Source organism: Zingiber officinale, unplaced genomic scaffold, assembly GCF_018446385.1.
Source record: "Zingiber officinale cultivar Zhangliang unplaced genomic scaffold, Zo_v1.1 ctg30, whole genome shotgun sequence".
NCBI classification, from domain to species: Eukaryota; Viridiplantae; Streptophyta; class Magnoliopsida; order Zingiberales; family Zingiberaceae; genus Zingiber; species Zingiber officinale.
In genome coordinates this window covers 116,255-134,405 of record NW_024589931.1, presented here as the reverse complement: position 1 = coordinate 134,405, position 18,151 = coordinate 116,255, and positions in this window count along the sequence as shown.

Sequence of the window (18,151 nt, the reverse complement as noted above, 5' to 3'; positions counted from 1 at the left end):
TTTCAGTTACCTGATCGGCATCTCCTCGATCGCGCGCTCCGTCCGATCTCCTGCCTTTCTACTCGATCAGCACTATTTCCGTTGACCGGACCGCACTATTTCTCGTCGCTTGCTCGCTACTAGTTAGTCACTTGCTCGGCATCACCACAGCTACTTGTTCGACGTGATAAGATGAGCACAGTGATCTGATTTCGTGTTCGACAGTGATTCTGTTTTGGGACTTGGTCTAGTCAGTCAGACTTGCGCCTCCTTCGACTAGACTTGAAGGGGAGGCTTGTGTGATGTGGATGTAGTCTGTGGCATAGGAGCAATTAGAGAAGGAAGGGAGGGCAGTTTTGTCATTTCATTGGTTGAGGGTTTTGTTTTGTGCTCATAAAGAGCACTGTTCATAGCGTGGGGGGGGGTTCAGACCGGAGGCCGTCAACAGGAACCAAAAGGAAGAGACGTCTTTCTTCTCCCTCTCGAGCTTCTCGTCGACCGCCGACCTTAGCATCTTCTCCTCTCCTTCCGGCCACCACAACCCCCTCTTCTCGTGCATGCTGCCCCTCCCTCAGTCTCTCGCCTTCGTCGCCACTGCGGGCCACCCAGCGCCGACGGGCCTCGCGTTGCCCCCAGCGTCACCTCCTTCGTCATTGGCCAGCCGTTGCCCTCTCTTTCTCGCCCGAAGGCACGCTGCTGCTCTCAAGCGTCGCCATCTTCTTCCCTGCGACGGACGCCACCAACCTCATCGTCGGCTGCTTCCTCACTCTCTCCGACGGCCTGAGCGCCTATCTCATACACGCCGACGACCTCGCGCCACCTCCCTGTCATCAAACATCGTAGACGACCGCCCTCTTCGTCCAGCGCCCTACACCGGCGGCACCCTCCACCGGCAACACCCCTCGACGGCCCTCCTCCCTTAGTGCCGGCCACGCCAGTACTACGTCAGCTAGATGTCGCCCAGTCCTGCTGTCTTCAGTGCAGATGTGGAGGTCACTGCCGCCTTTGGCCGCCACGGGCCCTCCTCCCCTTTCTTTCTCCACCAAATCTGGTCGCCGCCACCTCTTCCAGCGCGAATATGGCTGCCGTTAGGTGTAGATCACGTTGGTATCACAAATCGGGCCCCCTCTTTGTGTATATCCGCTATATTCCAGCCTGCGAGCCGCTGCAGTGGTGCGACCTTCATACCGCTCTTATATTCCGGCCTGAGAACCACGGTGGTATTCCGGCCTTCGTGCCGATATTGTATTCCGGCCTATGAGCCATTGTAGATGGACCGCGCACCGCCTTGCGGATCCACATCATGTCCGGCTCCGAGTTGCCTGAGTCAGCTCCTCAGCTGGCTCATACTCATCTACCCTTCACGGCCACGATGACTCGATCAGCACCGCGACTATCTCATCCATCCATCCGAGGGCGCCCCCGGGGCCAGGGTACGTTACCGTACCTTTCTTGCATTTATTTCACTATTTTGTTATCAGTATTCGACTGCTTATATATCTTTGGGATTTGCCTCGAGCACCGAGGTACCAGAGGTCGGGGCGACCCGGTCGTTGGATACAGGTACTATTGACCGGAGGACTTCGGATGACTCGGTCAACATGGAGGACAGCTCACCACCGGGTCATGGGGATGCCGTCAACCTTCCAGACACGTCACACCGGCAGGTCCGTCTTCTCAGCTTCCTGACAGGATCAATTATAATTTCACATTGTCTAACTGGAGCATTTATTGGTCGTTTAAGTACATGTCCGTACCATCTTAAACGTGTCTCTCGGAGTTTTTACTTGTTCTTTGAGGAAGCTTTGATCTCTGGCGTTATAAGACAACCCTTGAGCAATTTCCTGTGTCCGAATAATTTCTGCTTGAGATATAATTTTTTTGTTAATAACTTTGACATGTACCGCCTTTCCAACTTTTGTCAAACTGCCACCGGTGACTCCTAGTCCATGACATGGTACATCACATCATTTATAAGACAAAGCCTGATTATTACTACTGCCTTACCTAAAGTTCTTCCCAATCTGATCTCTCCATGCTTTCCGGTTTCCTTTCTCCTAGCGCCTTAACCATGCCTTGTTGCACCAATAAGTCCTTGACTCTTCTCTGCCATAATCTAAAGTTTCCGGTTTCGTAAAACTTCACTATATCAAACTTCACAGAAGTCGTGCCTGACATGTTGAAGAAATCCGTCAAAATTTGTAGCTCTGATACCAATTGTTGCACAAAGAATGGGGCAACAACTTTCAACCTCTAACACAGAAGAAGAGGAAGAGGGAAAAGAGATCGTGCGGAGCAACAAAATAAAGACACATGAAAGGAGAGCAAACACAAGGAAGAAAAAGAAGAGTTACCGTGGTTCGGCGACGCACATACTCCACAAAAAAGCCAAAGCTTTATTAGAATTCTCTCTACATAAGAGAATCACATTACATTATTTTTATGATTGTTATTGTACAATATGTTTACAATGATCCCTATAAATAATGTCAAACCCAGAACCGATAAAATCGTAACAGAATTTTGTTATGAAAAATTACAACAAAATTCTGTTATATAAAATCTTAACAGAATTTTATTACGAAAAATATTAACAGATTTTTCTTTAATTTCATAAAATCCCTCACATTAACCTTCAATATAAGCCACCCGTCAACCAGAAGCTTCCGATCTATTTATACTAAATACGTTGTACCATTTATTCAGTAACTTTTATATATTATAGTAGACGTCGAGTGGTTTTTACATGTTATAATAGCTACCGAGTAATTTCTATACATTATAAATTTTAAATTATATTCATCTTACACATTATATAATAACTATTGAGTAATTTCTATATATTGTAATAATTATTGAATATCTTCTATATGTTGAAATAGCTTTTAATCTTTTATACTATATATATTTTAAATTCTTAATTTATCCTAAATATATTATAACAATTACTAGGCAGCTTCTATATATATCTTATAATAATTCGCTGATAGCTTCTAAAATATGGATAAGTTAAAAGGTAATTTGAAAATAAAATCATGAGGAACTTCCATTTAATTTTTGTTTGAAAAACAAGAGGCTCAACTAATATTTCTCTTAACTTAATTTGGAGAGTTTTTTTTTCCTATATTTGTAACCATTTAATACCGAACATGCATAAATTAAAAATAAATAATTTTATGAGAAAATGTAATTTTCTAGAAAATAGTATTTAATTTATATTTTTATATCAATTTCAAAAAAAAGAAATAATATTTTTTAAAAAAAAACTAAAGAATTAAAATTATTTTCCATGAAAACAAAAAAAAATCAATCGGCAATCACGTAAAATGCGGATATTTTTCCTCCGTGCACTGCATCCCCTTTTGCCCCGTTGCAGCTCCTCGTCGTCGCATCTCCTTCACCCTTGATCATGTGCCGCAGCTCCTTCCCTTTCGCCATGTCGTCACTCCTCCTTCGCCCCCGGTGCTCACAGACCGCTACTCCTCCTTCGCCTCCTGTTGCACACATGTCATCACTCCTCCTCTTTTGCCGCACGCGGTCCCTAATCTTATGGCATCGTAGCATTTGCGACTGTGACCGCGACCGTGACCGCTAGGGTCCAACCACTCCTCCCCCTCATACCAAAAGCATGTTCTGTTTTCTTAAAATTATATTCAAAAAAATAAAAATAGAAATAGAAAATAAGAAGTAGAAAATAAAAAAAATTACAAACCAAACACTTTCTATCTTTTCTTTTTCTTTTCTACAGCAAACTTTTTTTTTTTTTGTTTGTGTGTTCTTTTATCAGCGAAACTAGGGTATAAGTATTGTGACAATAGATGATTCGCTCATCCCTAGTGTCTCTGTCAACTTGTCCCTAGACCAACACGGAGGAGGTAAATCACAGGGGTTACTAGCCTGGATAATGACTAGTACATATGGGAGGATAGAAACCCGGCTACTAGTGGGAATTTACCCCCCAGACCTCATTAAAGCAACATCCCATGTACTAGCTAGCCACTAGTCCATCCCGAGTGTGGAATTTGCACAACGACGAGGAGACATTTAACAAGCATGGGCTTGCCACATGTTCTTGCCTTGCCTTTCCCTCTCAAGGCCATGTCATTCCCCTCATGGAGCTCTTCCACTACTTGGTGGATCATGACTTCAAGGTCACCTTCGTCAACACTAAATTCAACCACAACAGTGTCATCATCGCGTTGTCGGCAGAGAACACCATGCCTCAGCTCGCTCTGGTCTCGGTTCCTGATGGATTAGGGGAGAAGGATGATCGGAACGATTTGGTGAGGCAAACGGAAGCACTCCAGAACACTGCCTCATTGCTTGGAGGAACTAATTGAGAAGAGCAACGAGACAGGGGATCCGATGACTTGCATGTTGGTGGACGAGGGCATGGAATGTGCTATCGAGCTTGGTTGGAAGAAGGGTCTCAGATCTGTCGCGTTCTGGCCGACGACTACCCTGATGTTGGCCATGATCATGAGCATAACAGAGTTGATTTCAAGAGGCGTCCTTGATGCACATGGTGATCGATTAAGAACATACAAAAACACATCCTGACAGTTTTTGATCTTGCAAAATTACTAACAGCAATCTTCATAGGTACACCCATCCCAGAACCTAAGATGTTCTAGCTCGGTCCCGGAATGCCATTCATCGACGCTGCCCACTTGATATGGAACCTAATCGGAGATGAAAGGAGCAGAGAAACAATCTTCAACTACTTCCTCAACAACATCAGAGTCCTTGACGTCGTGGATTTCATCATCTGCAACTCCTTCAAAGAGCTCGAAGAGCCGACCTTCTCTTACGCCCCAAAGATTCTCCCCATCGGGCCACTGCCCACCAGCCTCCGGCCGAGCTAGGCCATGGGTTACTTCCGGCCGGAGGACGCAACCTGCTTGTCGTGGCTCGACGAGCACCCGTCGATTTTTTTCGTCTACATGTCTTTCGGGAGCCTCACCATCTTGGGCCGCCGTTAGCTCTAGGAACTCGTGATAGTTCTCATAAAAACCTAAGCTGCATGAATTCTAAACAAATAAAATAAGAATTCGAATAGTAAAACCAAGAACATATAAGCATGGATCTTTGTTTCATCGAGAACATGACGTAAGAAAGTAAATACTGTAATTACAAAAAACCTGAATGCAGCCAAATTGTCATTGTTCTTCCTATAGAGCTCGTCGATCTAACAATCTTGCGGAAGAAGAAGAAGAAGGAGAAGAAGGTGTTGAATCGAGACCGCGCTAGAGGGAGGGGGGGGGTGAATAGTGCTCGTGGCTATTTTGTTCGATTATCGAAATTGTAAAGGAAACGTAAGGGTTAAAGCAGCGGAATTAAAACAAAGAAACACAAACAGAAGGACACAGAGAATTTACTTCGTTCGGAGCCTAAGGCGACTCCTACTCGAAGGCCTGCAATCCTTGATCGCTTCTGGTGGGCAACAACTATAAGCTCGATAGAAATTACAAATTACAATTAAAGTATTGAAATAACTTTGTACCGACAACTTAAGAAAGAAGAAAATTAGAACTCCAGGTCGTCGAAATGTCGCAGCAGCACTTCGGAATGACTTTGTTAGCAGCACGTTGAAGAAGGAAAGCCTAGAACTTGATGTTTTGAAGTGCTGGTCGAAACCCCTTTATAAAGGGTGTTCAAGGCGCCTTGAAGGTTGTTCAAGGCGCCTCCATGCTGCCGAGTCTTCCGTGTGGATCAAATCTGATCTGATCGAACTTCATCCCTTTAAGGCGCCTTATGGCCTACTCAAGGCGCCTTCCAAGGCGCCTTATACCCTCACCAAGGCGCCTCCAATGAAGCTTCGCAGCCAGGTCAGCTTTTGCACCCGAGGCGCCTCCAAGCTCCATGGAGGCGCCTCGGACACTGTTCATCCGAGGTAAATCTTCGTTATTTTGTACCTGCAAGACATGTTAGTCCCAAACAACATCCTGTAACACAAAGTTAGCACAAAATAACAGTATGGATAATAAAGAATGTTTAAGACAGTCTCCGGACTGTCCGGGTCTGACTTCGGATTTCCAACCGGAAACCCTAGGTCGACCCGACGCCTACTGTTCCCTCTACGGGGAATGCGTCCTCACCTACTCCACTCAGGAGATTTACCTTGTGCCAGTCGATCCTCCAGATCGACTAGACTTTTGCTCAGCACTCGATACTTCCAGACTTTCTGCTGGACATCCGCTTCCCGGCTAGTCCAGTCTTTCACCTGGTTTGCGACACCAGGACTTTCCACCTAGGGTTACCACCCCCTAGGACTTTTGCCTGAAGTCATCGACTTGCCAAGACTTTCCGCATAGGGTTACCACCCCCTATGACCTAGGGTTACCATCCTCTAGGGTTTTTCCTTTGCCTAACCACAGTTAGGACTTTCCTGAAACACTCATTCAACATGTTAGATAACACAACACCTTAACTTTGAATCATTTGCCATTATCAAAACACGAGTTCGATCGTCGGATGCTTCCCGCATCAACAATCTCCCCCTTTTTGATTATGGCAACTCAGATTCAAAGTTAAGTAAACAGATGAATAGATGAATACTTTTAACACAGCCAAATTTGCTAAGAATAGATGAACACATTTAACAAAGCAAATTTGCTAAAGTAAACCTTACGAATTTAAAGTTTTCGCGCCAACTATATGCTCCCCCTTAATTGTAGCTCCTCTTTTAAATTTGAATTTTACATTGAATTTTACATTTTGAATTTGCCATTTTGCTACTCTCCCCCTTTGCCATATATCAAAAATAATTGAGTAACTAGATTTTGAGACCACTTAACAATTATTTTTAATTTTTAGCTAAGTGAAAAGATGATGTTAGCTCTTGGAAATTTAACATTATAAAACTATTAGGAAGTGTAACTGTTTGATAGATTTTAAAATATAATTCTTCTTTAGGAGAAAAGTTGCTTTGTAATCTTTGAAGGTACTGAGTTAAGTTTTGAAAAACTATACAGGAATTATAAGGTTAGATTTCAAAGTTAGCTACGTTCATCAGGGTTTGAAAATTTAGCTTAGCTCTTTGTACGTATAGAATTTTGAAAACAGTAAGCTTAGCTTAAGTTTGAACAATATTTAAATTTGGTTTAGGTTATTTATTCAATTTCAGTTGGCCTTAAGTCCAAGCATGAGTCAAGTTTAATAGATTGATTTTTAAGAGGTATCAGAGCCCTAAAGATCAAAACATGCTTAATCAGAAAGCTGAGTATCTTTTACCAACTGTTTAACCTTTAGCTACTTGCTGACTGCCTATAGGGCAACAACTTTCACATGGTTAGTCAAGTCAAGTCAATTTGGTCCAGTTAGATTTGACTAGAGCTGGAAGACTTGACTTGATTGATGTTTATTGCGTGTTTAACGCCCAGACTCATATTGATGCACAGATATAAGCATTCTTGAGTCCAGGCTGTACCCTATGCATCTCACGTCGTTCTATGTCTTTCAAACACAATCAAGGTAAACCTAGGTGTTTGTGAGATGCTCTGGCTTAATTCTAGGGGAACATGATTTCTAGGGGAAAAGCTTAGGCTAATTCCAAAATTTTGAAAGTCTAGGAAATTGGAAATTTTAAAATTTATTTTTCCTAAAATTTGAAAAACAAGATAACAAAATGAGACACTTACTCTACCCAACACATTCCTATTTGCCTTCTAAGTGCACTGAACTCAAGTTCAAGTAAGGGTTTTGTAAATATGTCAGCTAGGTTTGATTTGGACTCAACGTGGTTGAGTGCAATTTCACCTTTAGCTACATGATCCCTTACAAAGTGGTGTTTTACCTCTATGTGTTTAGTCCTGGAGTGGTGAATAGGATTTTTGGTGAGATTAATTAAGCTGATATTATCAATAAAGATTTGTGTATTTTTATATTCTAGTTGATAGTCTTTTAACGTATGCATCATCCACAACAGTTGAGATGCACATTCTCCTAGAGCTATATATTCAGCTTCTGTAGTGGATAGAGCAACACAATGTTGCTTTTTGCTTGACCAACTTACTAGGCACTGACCTAGAATCTGGCAGCTACCACTTGTACTTTTTCTGTCTAACTTGCACCCGGCATAGTCTGAATCAGAATAGCCATAAAGGTCAAAGGTACAAGTTCTTGGATACCAAAGTCCTACATTTAGAGTTCCTTTAATATACCTATGTATTCTTTTAACATATGATAGGTGTGACTCTTTTGCACAGGATTGGTATCTTGCGCACATACCTACTACAAACAATATGTCGGGTCGACTTGCAGTTAGGTAAAGTAAGCTACCAATGGCACTCCTATAGTACTTTGGGTCTACTGATTTTCCTTCAGGGTCAGAGTCAATATTAATGTTGGTTGTCATTGGTGTATTTATAATTTTTGAATTTTCCATGCAGAATTTTTTAATTAACTCCTTAGCATATTTAGTTTAATAAATGTAGATTCCATCTTTGGTTTGTTTAATTTGTAAGCCTAAGAAGAAGTTAAGTTCACCAACCATACTCATTTCGAATTCATTTTCCATTAATTTAACAAACTCTTTTAAAAACTTAGAGTTAGTTGAACCAAAAATTATGTCATCAACATAGATTTGAGCTATAAAAATGTCTTTTTCTATAGTTTTTACAAATAAGGTCGGATCTATTTGTCCTTGGTTGAAACCTTTGGAAATTAAGTAATTAGATAATCTTTCATACCAAGCCCTAGGGGCTTGTTTTAGTCCATATAATGCCTTTTTTAATTTGAATACATGGTTTGGGTAGTCTAAGTCTTCAAATCCTGGAGGTTGGCTGTAACGACCCACCTTCTACTGCTAGGCTGCAAGGCGGACCGCTACAGTTTCTTTGCTAACTGCAGCTAAATTACTAATGCGGAAAACTGGGCTGAATAAAAAAATTTTACTAAACTATTGTAGTTGCCTCTGTTAACTCTGTGAGAGTGAGATTTCATGTCCCACTACCTTCTAGATATTCATAGCTAGGCTGAGGAGGCAAAATTGGAGCTTTGGATCGGTCCGTGGAACGATCCCTTGACCCCCACGCGAACACTGGCTGGATCGGTCTGGGGACCGATCCAGTAGAGGCTGGATCGGTCGGCAGACCGATCCAGGTATGCCTGGATCGGTCGGCTGATCGATCCAGGAACCTGCAGAATCCTGGGTTCGCTACTGTCCCGTGATGGATCGGTCGGCAGACCGATCCAGGTATGTCTGGATCGGTCGGCTGACCGATCCAGGTATAGCTGGATCGGTCGGCTGACCGATCCAGGAGGATGGATCGGTCGGCTGACCGATCCAGTGGCACAGCTCAGACCCTGATCGGTCTGGAGACCGATCAGAGTCTGATTTCACCCGGAAGTTCTGATTTCAGCACTTTGGCGTGCCAAAACCTCACACAGCAGTTCTAAATCAATTGAAGCTACTTCTAACATGCATTCCCATAATGACCACTAACAATCTAACTCATTCTTTCATAGTTTAGTACGTTCCAAAACTAAAGGTGCATAAAGATGAAAGTATTAAACCATAAACTGTAAAGTGCTAAGGTAAACATGCTAAAGAGTCTAATGTTCATCCTGCTAAGTCCCCTAACGACCTTTGATTCTAGTTCCACACACACACACCATCTTCGCATTGTCCTCCAGCCTCCGCTGCTAGTCCATTTTCCTTTTACCTGTATCTGCAGTATAAGGAAAATAGTATCTGTAAGCTAAAAAGCTTAGTAAGAAACCATCTACCTCACTAAATCATGCATACGATGCAAATATGCTTTTAAAACATGCTTTTGGAAAACATACTGAATATGCAAGCATGGCATGGCATAGTATCATACAAGCATGGCATAACATAAGCTGAACATAGAGCTAACATGGAAAATTACACTGAAGCATAATGCTGAGCTAAGCTAAACTAAACTGAAGCTGCAATCAAACTCAACTGGTATAACTGATTTTTCTTGAGTTTTGAAAACTAATACATAGTAAGTGAAAATACTAAACATGCTTCTGTAGGGCCCCTTTGTTGTGCGCGCATCCCTAACTAGACCCGGGTTTGCAAGTCCCGAATTTAGTAGGGTTAACTAGGTTATCTAAACCTAGCTAGGTTATCTAAACCTAGGGACCGACTATGGGAGCCCAGCCCAATGGATATCTAATCCAGTACAGTGCCACTGAAAGTAAAATACTGAAGTAGCTATTGCTGAAACTAGGTTATCTGAACCTAGAACTAGGTTATCTGCACCTAGAGGCGACTATGGGAGCCCACCCATTGGATATCTAATCCATATAAGCTGTAATAAACTGAGTATACTGAATAGATACTTCTAATGTATCTAACTGAGCTGTTAAAGATGCCTAGGGTGCATTTTTACTAAACTAGCTATTTTATCGAACACCTAGCGTGCCCTAACTCTCCTCTCTATTAGAGAGACCACCTCTAGGCACCCGACAACATCTAACCTCCTATCTGAAGAGGGAAGACATGCCCGGCCCATCTAAATGTGTTCAACTAAGACCCTAATCTGAAAAGAGAGTTAAATACACCCTAGATATCGATAAAAAAAAATCTGCATACATCCTAACTAAAGCATAAAAACTCAAACGGAAGCTATTATACCGCAGGTGAGGGGTTTCTTATCTCCTAATCATAATTTCTTACGATTCTATTCGCTAAAACTCCGGTGGAGATGGTCCTCTCGACGATCCGCTCACGTCTTCACGTTCCTCTCGCGGAGAAGAACCCTTTTCGTGTTGGAGTCGTCGCCGGAAAGTGATCCGAGAGCCCTTGGGGCTTAGGCGCCGAGAGAGGAGGAGGGAGAGGTGTGGGCGGTGGTGCCGGTTTTTGGGAGAGGGATAGGTCACGGTGAGGGTTTATGAGGAGATGGCTGCCGAACCAAATTAACCCAAACCCAACTTAAGTTTCCTATTTATACTTAGTGATAAGTTCCGCCCAAATCCCTGTTAACTAGGATTGTTCCCCTTTTCTTTCAGCACAGCCCTGCTGGGTCCACTGGTTACTAGCCTTGTCCACTAAACCATAGGTCTCGGGTTCAATCCCCGCCTAGGCCGTTTTACGCTTATATTTATTTTTGCTACTTCCGCTACTCGGAAAATTCCGGAAAAATATCTAAAAATTCCAGAAAAATCGTAGAATAATTCTAATGCAAGTTTGAGAATTTTCGGGCGTTACATTGGCTTACGTAGACCTATTCTTTGATAAACCCATTTTAAAAGGCTGACTTAACGCCCATTTGGAATAACTTAAACCCTTTATTTGCTGCATAGGCTAATAACATCCTAATGGATTCAAATCTAGCTACCGGAGCATAGGTTTCATCATAGTCTAAGCCTTCGACCTAACTAAATCCTTTGGCTACTAGCCTAGCTTTGTTTCTTATTATATCACCGTGATCATCCAACTTGTTCCTAAAAACCCATTTGGTGTCTATTATTGATTTATCTATGGGTTTAGGTACTAGGTCCCAGACTTGGTTTCTCTCAAATTGTGCTAATTTTTCCTACATTACAATGATCCAGTCTGGGTCAGGAAGGGCTTCTTCTATGGTCTTAGGTTCAATTTTAGAAATAAGGGCAATCTGACTAAGGTTTCTATAGGATGACCTAGTTCTGACTCCTTGGTTTGGGTCACCCAAAATTTGGTCAAGTGGGTGAGAAGTGCTTACTCTAGTTGGTCTTGGCTGTGGTTCAGGTACTGGTTCTTCTGACTCATTAAGGTTAGGTTGGATTTCATCATCATCTATAGCTCTTGGGGTGATGTCATTATTTCCATTTATATTGGATAGGTTGTTTTCTTCATCAAATATTACATTAGTTGTTTCTTCAACTTTCAAAGTATTTTGATTATATACTCTAAAGGCCCTACTGGTAGAGGAGTATCCTAAGAATATTCCTTGGTTAGACTTGGGTGTAAATTTTCCTAAGTAATCTTTAGTATTTAAAATGTGAACTTTACACCCAAATACTTTTAGATAGTTTAGATTAGGAATTTTATGGTAGTAAAGTTCATAAGGTGTTTTATTGTGAAGTTTGTTAATTAAAATTCTATTTTGAATGTAATTTGCAGTATTTATTGCTTCAGCCCAAAATTGATGGTTTAAGTTATATTCGTTTAGCATAGTCCTAGCGGCTTCTTGAAGTGTTCTATTTTTACGTTCCACTAGACCATTTTGTTGGAGGGTTCTAGGAAATGAAAATTCATGTTGTTATCCATTTATTTTACAAAACTGGGTAAACCTTTGATTTTCAAATTCCCCCCCCCCCCCCCCCCCCGTGATCACTTCTTATTCTTTTGATTTTAGTATCTTTTTCATTTTTCGTTAATTTGTAAAAATTACTAAATATTTCATAGGTTTCATCTTTTGTTTTTAGGAATTTTACCCATGTGTACCTAGAGTAGTCATCAATTATTACTAAGCAATATTGGTTCTTGCTTAGTGATTTGGCTCCATGTGAATCAAATAGATCAAGGTGAAGGAGATCAAGTATGGTGTTAGTTCTTTCTAGGTTGGTTGACTTGTGGGTTGACTTGGTTTGTTTTCCTTTTTGACACGCATCACAGATTGAGTTTTCAATAAATTTTAATTTGGGCAAACCTCTAACTAGATCATTTTGACTCATTTTTGAATGAGTCTAGTGTGAGTGTGACCCAGCCTTCTGTGCCACAGTTGGGTTTCCTCTTGTTGTGTCAAGAGACACTTTATTGAGGATATTGATAAGTCAATTGTGTAGATGTTATTCTTTCTAAGTCCTTTAAGTTTAATTTTCGGGGTTTCAATATTTTTAACTAGACATCCAGATTTATCAAAATTGACTAGATATCCGCTGTCACACAATTGACTTATACTTAGTAAATTAAAGTTAAAATTTTCAACCAATAAAACATTTTGAATAATGAAATCGGAACTAAGTTCAATATTACCTTTTCCGATTACTTTAAGTTTACCGTCGTTGCCGAATGCAACTGATCCTAGATTCTTATACTTGAGTTTGGTAAACTTCAACTTATCTCCAGTCATATGTCTGGAGCATCCACTATCCAACATCCATTGATCCAATTCCTACACATGAAGTAGTTGAATTAGTTGCTTTTTAATGGATTTAAAGATAGCGTAATTGAAATAGACTCCTTAGATTTTCTATCTTACCCAATCTAAGCAGTTAACCTTATGGTTTAACGTTTTAACATAATTTTAAAATTTAAGTTTAAAACAATTTTGAAATTTAGGTTTAAAACAATTTTGAATTTTAAGTTTTAAAATAATTTTGAAATTTAAGTTTTTAAAATAATTTTGAAATTTAAGTTTTTAAAATAATTTTGAATTTTAAGTTTTAAGTTTTTTTTAAAAATAATTTTGAATTTTAAGTTTTAAAACAATTTTGAAATTTAAGTTTTTAAAACAATTTTGAAATTTAAGTTTTTAAAACAATTTTGAAATTTAAGTTTAAAACAATTTTGAAATTTAAGTTTTTAAAACAATTTTGAAATTTAAGTTTTTAAAATAATTTTGAAATTTAAGTTTTTAAAATAATTTTGAAATTTAAGTTTTTAAAACAATTTTGAAATTTAAGTTTTTAAAACAATTTTGAAATTTAAGTTTAAAGCAATTTTGAAATTTAAGTTTTTAAAATAATTTTGAAATTTAAGTTTTAAAACAATTTTAAAATTTAAGTTTAAAATAGTTTTGAAATTTAAGTTTTTATAATAATTTTAAAATTTAAGTTTTTAAAACAATTTTGAAATTTAAGTTTGAAAATAATTTTGAAATTTAAGTTTTTAAAACAATTTTAAAATTTAAGTTTTTAAAATAATTTTGAAATTTAAGTTTAAAGCAATTTTGAAATTTAAGTTTAAAGCAATTTTGAAATTTAAGTTTTTAAAACAATTTTAAAATTTAAGTTTTTAAAATAATTTTGAAATTTAAGTTTTTAAAATAATTTTGAAATTTAAGTTTTAAAGCAATTTTGAAATTTAAGTTTAAAGCAATTTTGAAATTTAAGTTTTTAAAACAATTTTGAAATTTAAGTTTTTAAAATAATTTTGAAATTTAAGTTTTTAAAATATTTTTGACTCAAGAATGCTTATTTCTGTGCATCAATATGAGTCTGAGCGTTAAATACTGTATTAACAGTAATCAAGTCAAGTCTTCCAGCCTTAGTCAAATCTAACTGGACTAAATGACTTTACTTGACTAACCAAGTGAAAGCTGTTGTCCTCTAGGCAATCAGCAAGTAGCTAATGGTTAGACAGTTGGTGAAGGAAATGTTAAGCTTAAGCATGCTTATACTTTAGGGCTCTGATACCTAATCAAAACAACTTAAATAAGTTAACAACTATTTAACTTAACTCATGCTTGGACTTAAGGACCACCTGAATAAATAACCTAAATTAAATTTTTAGTTACTCCCTCTTCATCCTAAGATTTCTTACTCCTATTTTTTCAAAATTATCTTTTAAATACCTTTTCAAACTGAAACTACATTTTCAAAATTTAAAGTTTGCAAAAGGCTTAGCTAAGTGGCACAGATAGCAACCTTCAAACTTAGCTATCTTTATGAACTTGTGCCTCGTTACCTATTAGATTCATTCTATACTTAGCTAAAGGTATTAAACACATATTTCTTTACTTGCAAAATTTAACTTATGACTTTCAAAATTTTTGTTAAGTAAAAAGAATAAATCTGTTCTATGATAAGCTAAGTGTTACACAGGCATCTGTGTTTCAAAGAATAAATATGTTCTCTTTCTAAAAACTTAGAACCTGCTTTCAACTAGCTTATTTTTGATATATGACAAAGGGGGAGAGTAGGAAATTCAAAAGTAAAAAATTCAATTAAAAATTGCTTTCATTAAGGGGGAGAGTAGGAAATTGCTTTTATTAAGGGGGAGAGTAGGAAATTCAAAAGTAAAAGGAAGCCCTGTATTAAGGGGGAGCTTCACAAAGTTCAAGTGTTAGCTTAAGTTATGTTTTTATGTTTTTATATATACTTAAGCTTGCTCACTTAAAATTTGTTAATATAGTTGTTTTACTTAACTTTGAATTTGGATTGCCATAATCAAAAAGGGGGAGATTGTTGGTGCGGGAAGCATCCGACGATCGAACATGAGTTTTGATAATGACGAAGGATTCAAAGTTAAGGTGTGTTGTGAACTGACGTGTTTGATTGAGTGTTTCAGGTAAGTCCTAACTATAGGTTAGGCAAGGTAAAAACCCTAGGGGGTAGTAACCCTAGGTCATAGGGAGTGGTAACCCTATGCGGAAAGTCTTGGTGGGTCGAGTGCTTCAGGCAAAAATCCTTGGGGGTGGTAACCCTAGGTGGAAAATCCTGATGTCGCTAACCAGGTGGAAGACTGGACGGGTCGGGAAACGGGCGTCCAGCAGAAAGTCCGGAGGCATCGAACACCGAGCAAAAGTCCAGTCGATCCCGAGGATCGCACTGGCAAAAGGTAAAATCTTCTGAGTGGAGTAGGTGAGAACGCGTTCCCCGTAGAGGGAACAGTAGGCGTCGGGTCGACCTAGGGTTTCCGGTCAGAAACCCGAAGTCAGACCCAGACAGTTCGGTGACTGTCAAATTTATTTCCATATATTATCCTTTGTGTTCTAACTCTGTCTTGTAGGAAACTAACACTTTTGTGCAGGGTTAGAACTGACCAGGATCGGTCGACCGAACCTTGGGATCGGTCAATCGAACCTCCAAGCTACCAGATCAGATCTCCAGAAGTTGGACCCGGCTCGACCAGGGATCGGTCGACCGGACCTCGGGATCGGTCGACCGGACCTCGGGATCGGTCGACCGGACCTCGGGATCGGTCGACCGGACCTCGGGATCGGTCGACCGAACCTGGGATAGGTATCGACTGGATCAAGCCGAGGTGTGCGGGTCAGAGGAGACTGATCGGTCGACCGAACCCTGAGATCGGTCGACCGAACCCAGGGATAGAGTTTGACCAGATCGAAGCAGAGCGACGAATCGACGGATCAGATACGGTGGAGATCATCTGATCGGTCGACCGAACATGAGGATCGGTCGACCGATCCGCTTCGGGTCAAACCTGATTCCGAGACTTGGGGATCTGGATCAGACCTTGCAGAGCTATAAAAAGAGGCCTCGAGGTGCAGCTTAAACCAATCATTTTTCTGAACAGAAGTTCTGTGCTCTTGTGTGCTTCGTACGCTTCAACAACGCTCTGCTGCTACAACGAACTGAAACTCCAAAGCTCTCCTATTGTCGTGTTCGTTGGTATAACTTTCTTATTTGTACTTAACTGTAATTGCTTCTTGTTTGTTATAATCCCGAATTTATAGTTGTTGCCCACCGAAAGCGGTCAAGGACCGCGGGCCTTTGAGTAGGAGTCGAGATAGGCTCCGAACGAAGTAAAACACTTGCGTCTTTTGTGTTTGCATTTACTTTCCGCTGCGTTTCTACTCTTAGTTTTAATCGCTAAAATAGCCACGAATACTATTCACCCCCCCTCTAGCGCTTTCGATCCATCACAGTCATGGTCACATTGATTTTGCCAGTCTTGTCCATCTTCACGCTCCGGAATGGGTAGATGTGTTCTCACAGACTGCACCAAATTGATCCCGTCCGAAATCTGAGTCAGATGGAGGTCGGCTGCATTATCACTGGCGTTGATAGAGGGCGGTGGAGAATTCCTACGAGTACAATGATGAACGAGTAGGTTCCACAAGCTGCTGACGGGGGGTGATGATGAGGATGATGAAGCAATAGTTTCCTGCGCACACGCAGACTAACCCCCTCCCCGTTAGGGACCAAGAACCAGGGAAAAAGTCCCGGAGTAAGCCCTCCGACGCTCAAGTCAGGTACTTTTTTCCCAAAAGAACAATAAAAATACAGAAAGTAGAAGACAGATGCGAAAAAGTGAGTGAGCGTATCTGCGTAATGGAGAGGGCACCCCTTTTTATATGACAATGCGTACTTTTGGTTTCTGACAGATGTCAGAGAATGTCGGGTGTCAGACCTTGTATGAAGGTAAGTGACACGTGGCATCCTGTCATAGGTTAAAGGAAGGTTCTTTTAGTAGCGAGTCACAAACCATTAGAATATACCCTGGCGCATCGTAGTTATCCTCTGACAAGTAATTACGATTCTCTGACTTAGTTATCATGTAGTGCCCTACTAACTTGAAGGGAGAAGCTCTCGATGATTGATCATCTGGGAGGGAACCCATCTTGGGTATAACTAAATAACATTCAAGAAGGTCCGTCCTGGAGATCCCAACTGGTCTATCCGGGCCGGCGTATCCTGACCTGTACATTCTGGCCTGTAAGCATGATCTGCCCATCTTGACTAGTATAGCACGACTGGTAAGCCTTGATCTGTGAATCTTGACCTGCATGTCCTGACTGGTAAGTCCTGATTTGTAAATCCTGACCTGTAAGCATGATCTGCCCATCTTGACCAGTATAGCTCAAATTGTAAGCCCTAATCTGTGAATCTTGACCTGCATATCCTGACTGATAAGTCATGATCTGTAAATCTTGACCTGCACAACCTGACCTGTAAGCATGATCTGCCCATCTTGACCAATATAGCCCGAACTGTAAGCCCTGATCTGTTAATCCTGACTGGTAAGTCCTGATCTATAAATCCTGACCTGCACAACCTGACCTGTAAGCATGATCTGCCCATCTTGACCAGTATAGCCCGAACTGTAAGCCCTGATCTGTGAATTTTGACCTGCATATCCTGACTGATAAATCCTGATATGTAAATCCTGACCTACACAGCATGACCTACATAGCCTGACCTATAAGTTCCTTGATATGTGAATCCTGACCTGGCTCTGCATCCCCTTTTGCCCTGTTGCATCTCCTCGCCGCCGCTTCTCCTTCACCCTCGTTAATCACGCGCTGTTGCTCCTTCCCTTTCACAGTGTTGTCGCTCCTCCTTTGCCCCCGGTTACTCTCGCACCGCCACTCCTCCTTCGCCTCCTGTTGCTCACACACCGTCGCTCCTCCCCCTTCGTCGCACGCGGTCCCTATCTTGTGGTGTCGCATCATCTGCGATCATGACAGCGACCGCTAGGGTCCAGCCGCTCCTCCCCCTCGTACCAAAAGCATGTTCTGTTTTCTATCAATTATATTCGAAAACACAAAAATAAAAATAGAAAATAAGAAGTGGAAAATAAAAAAAAATTACA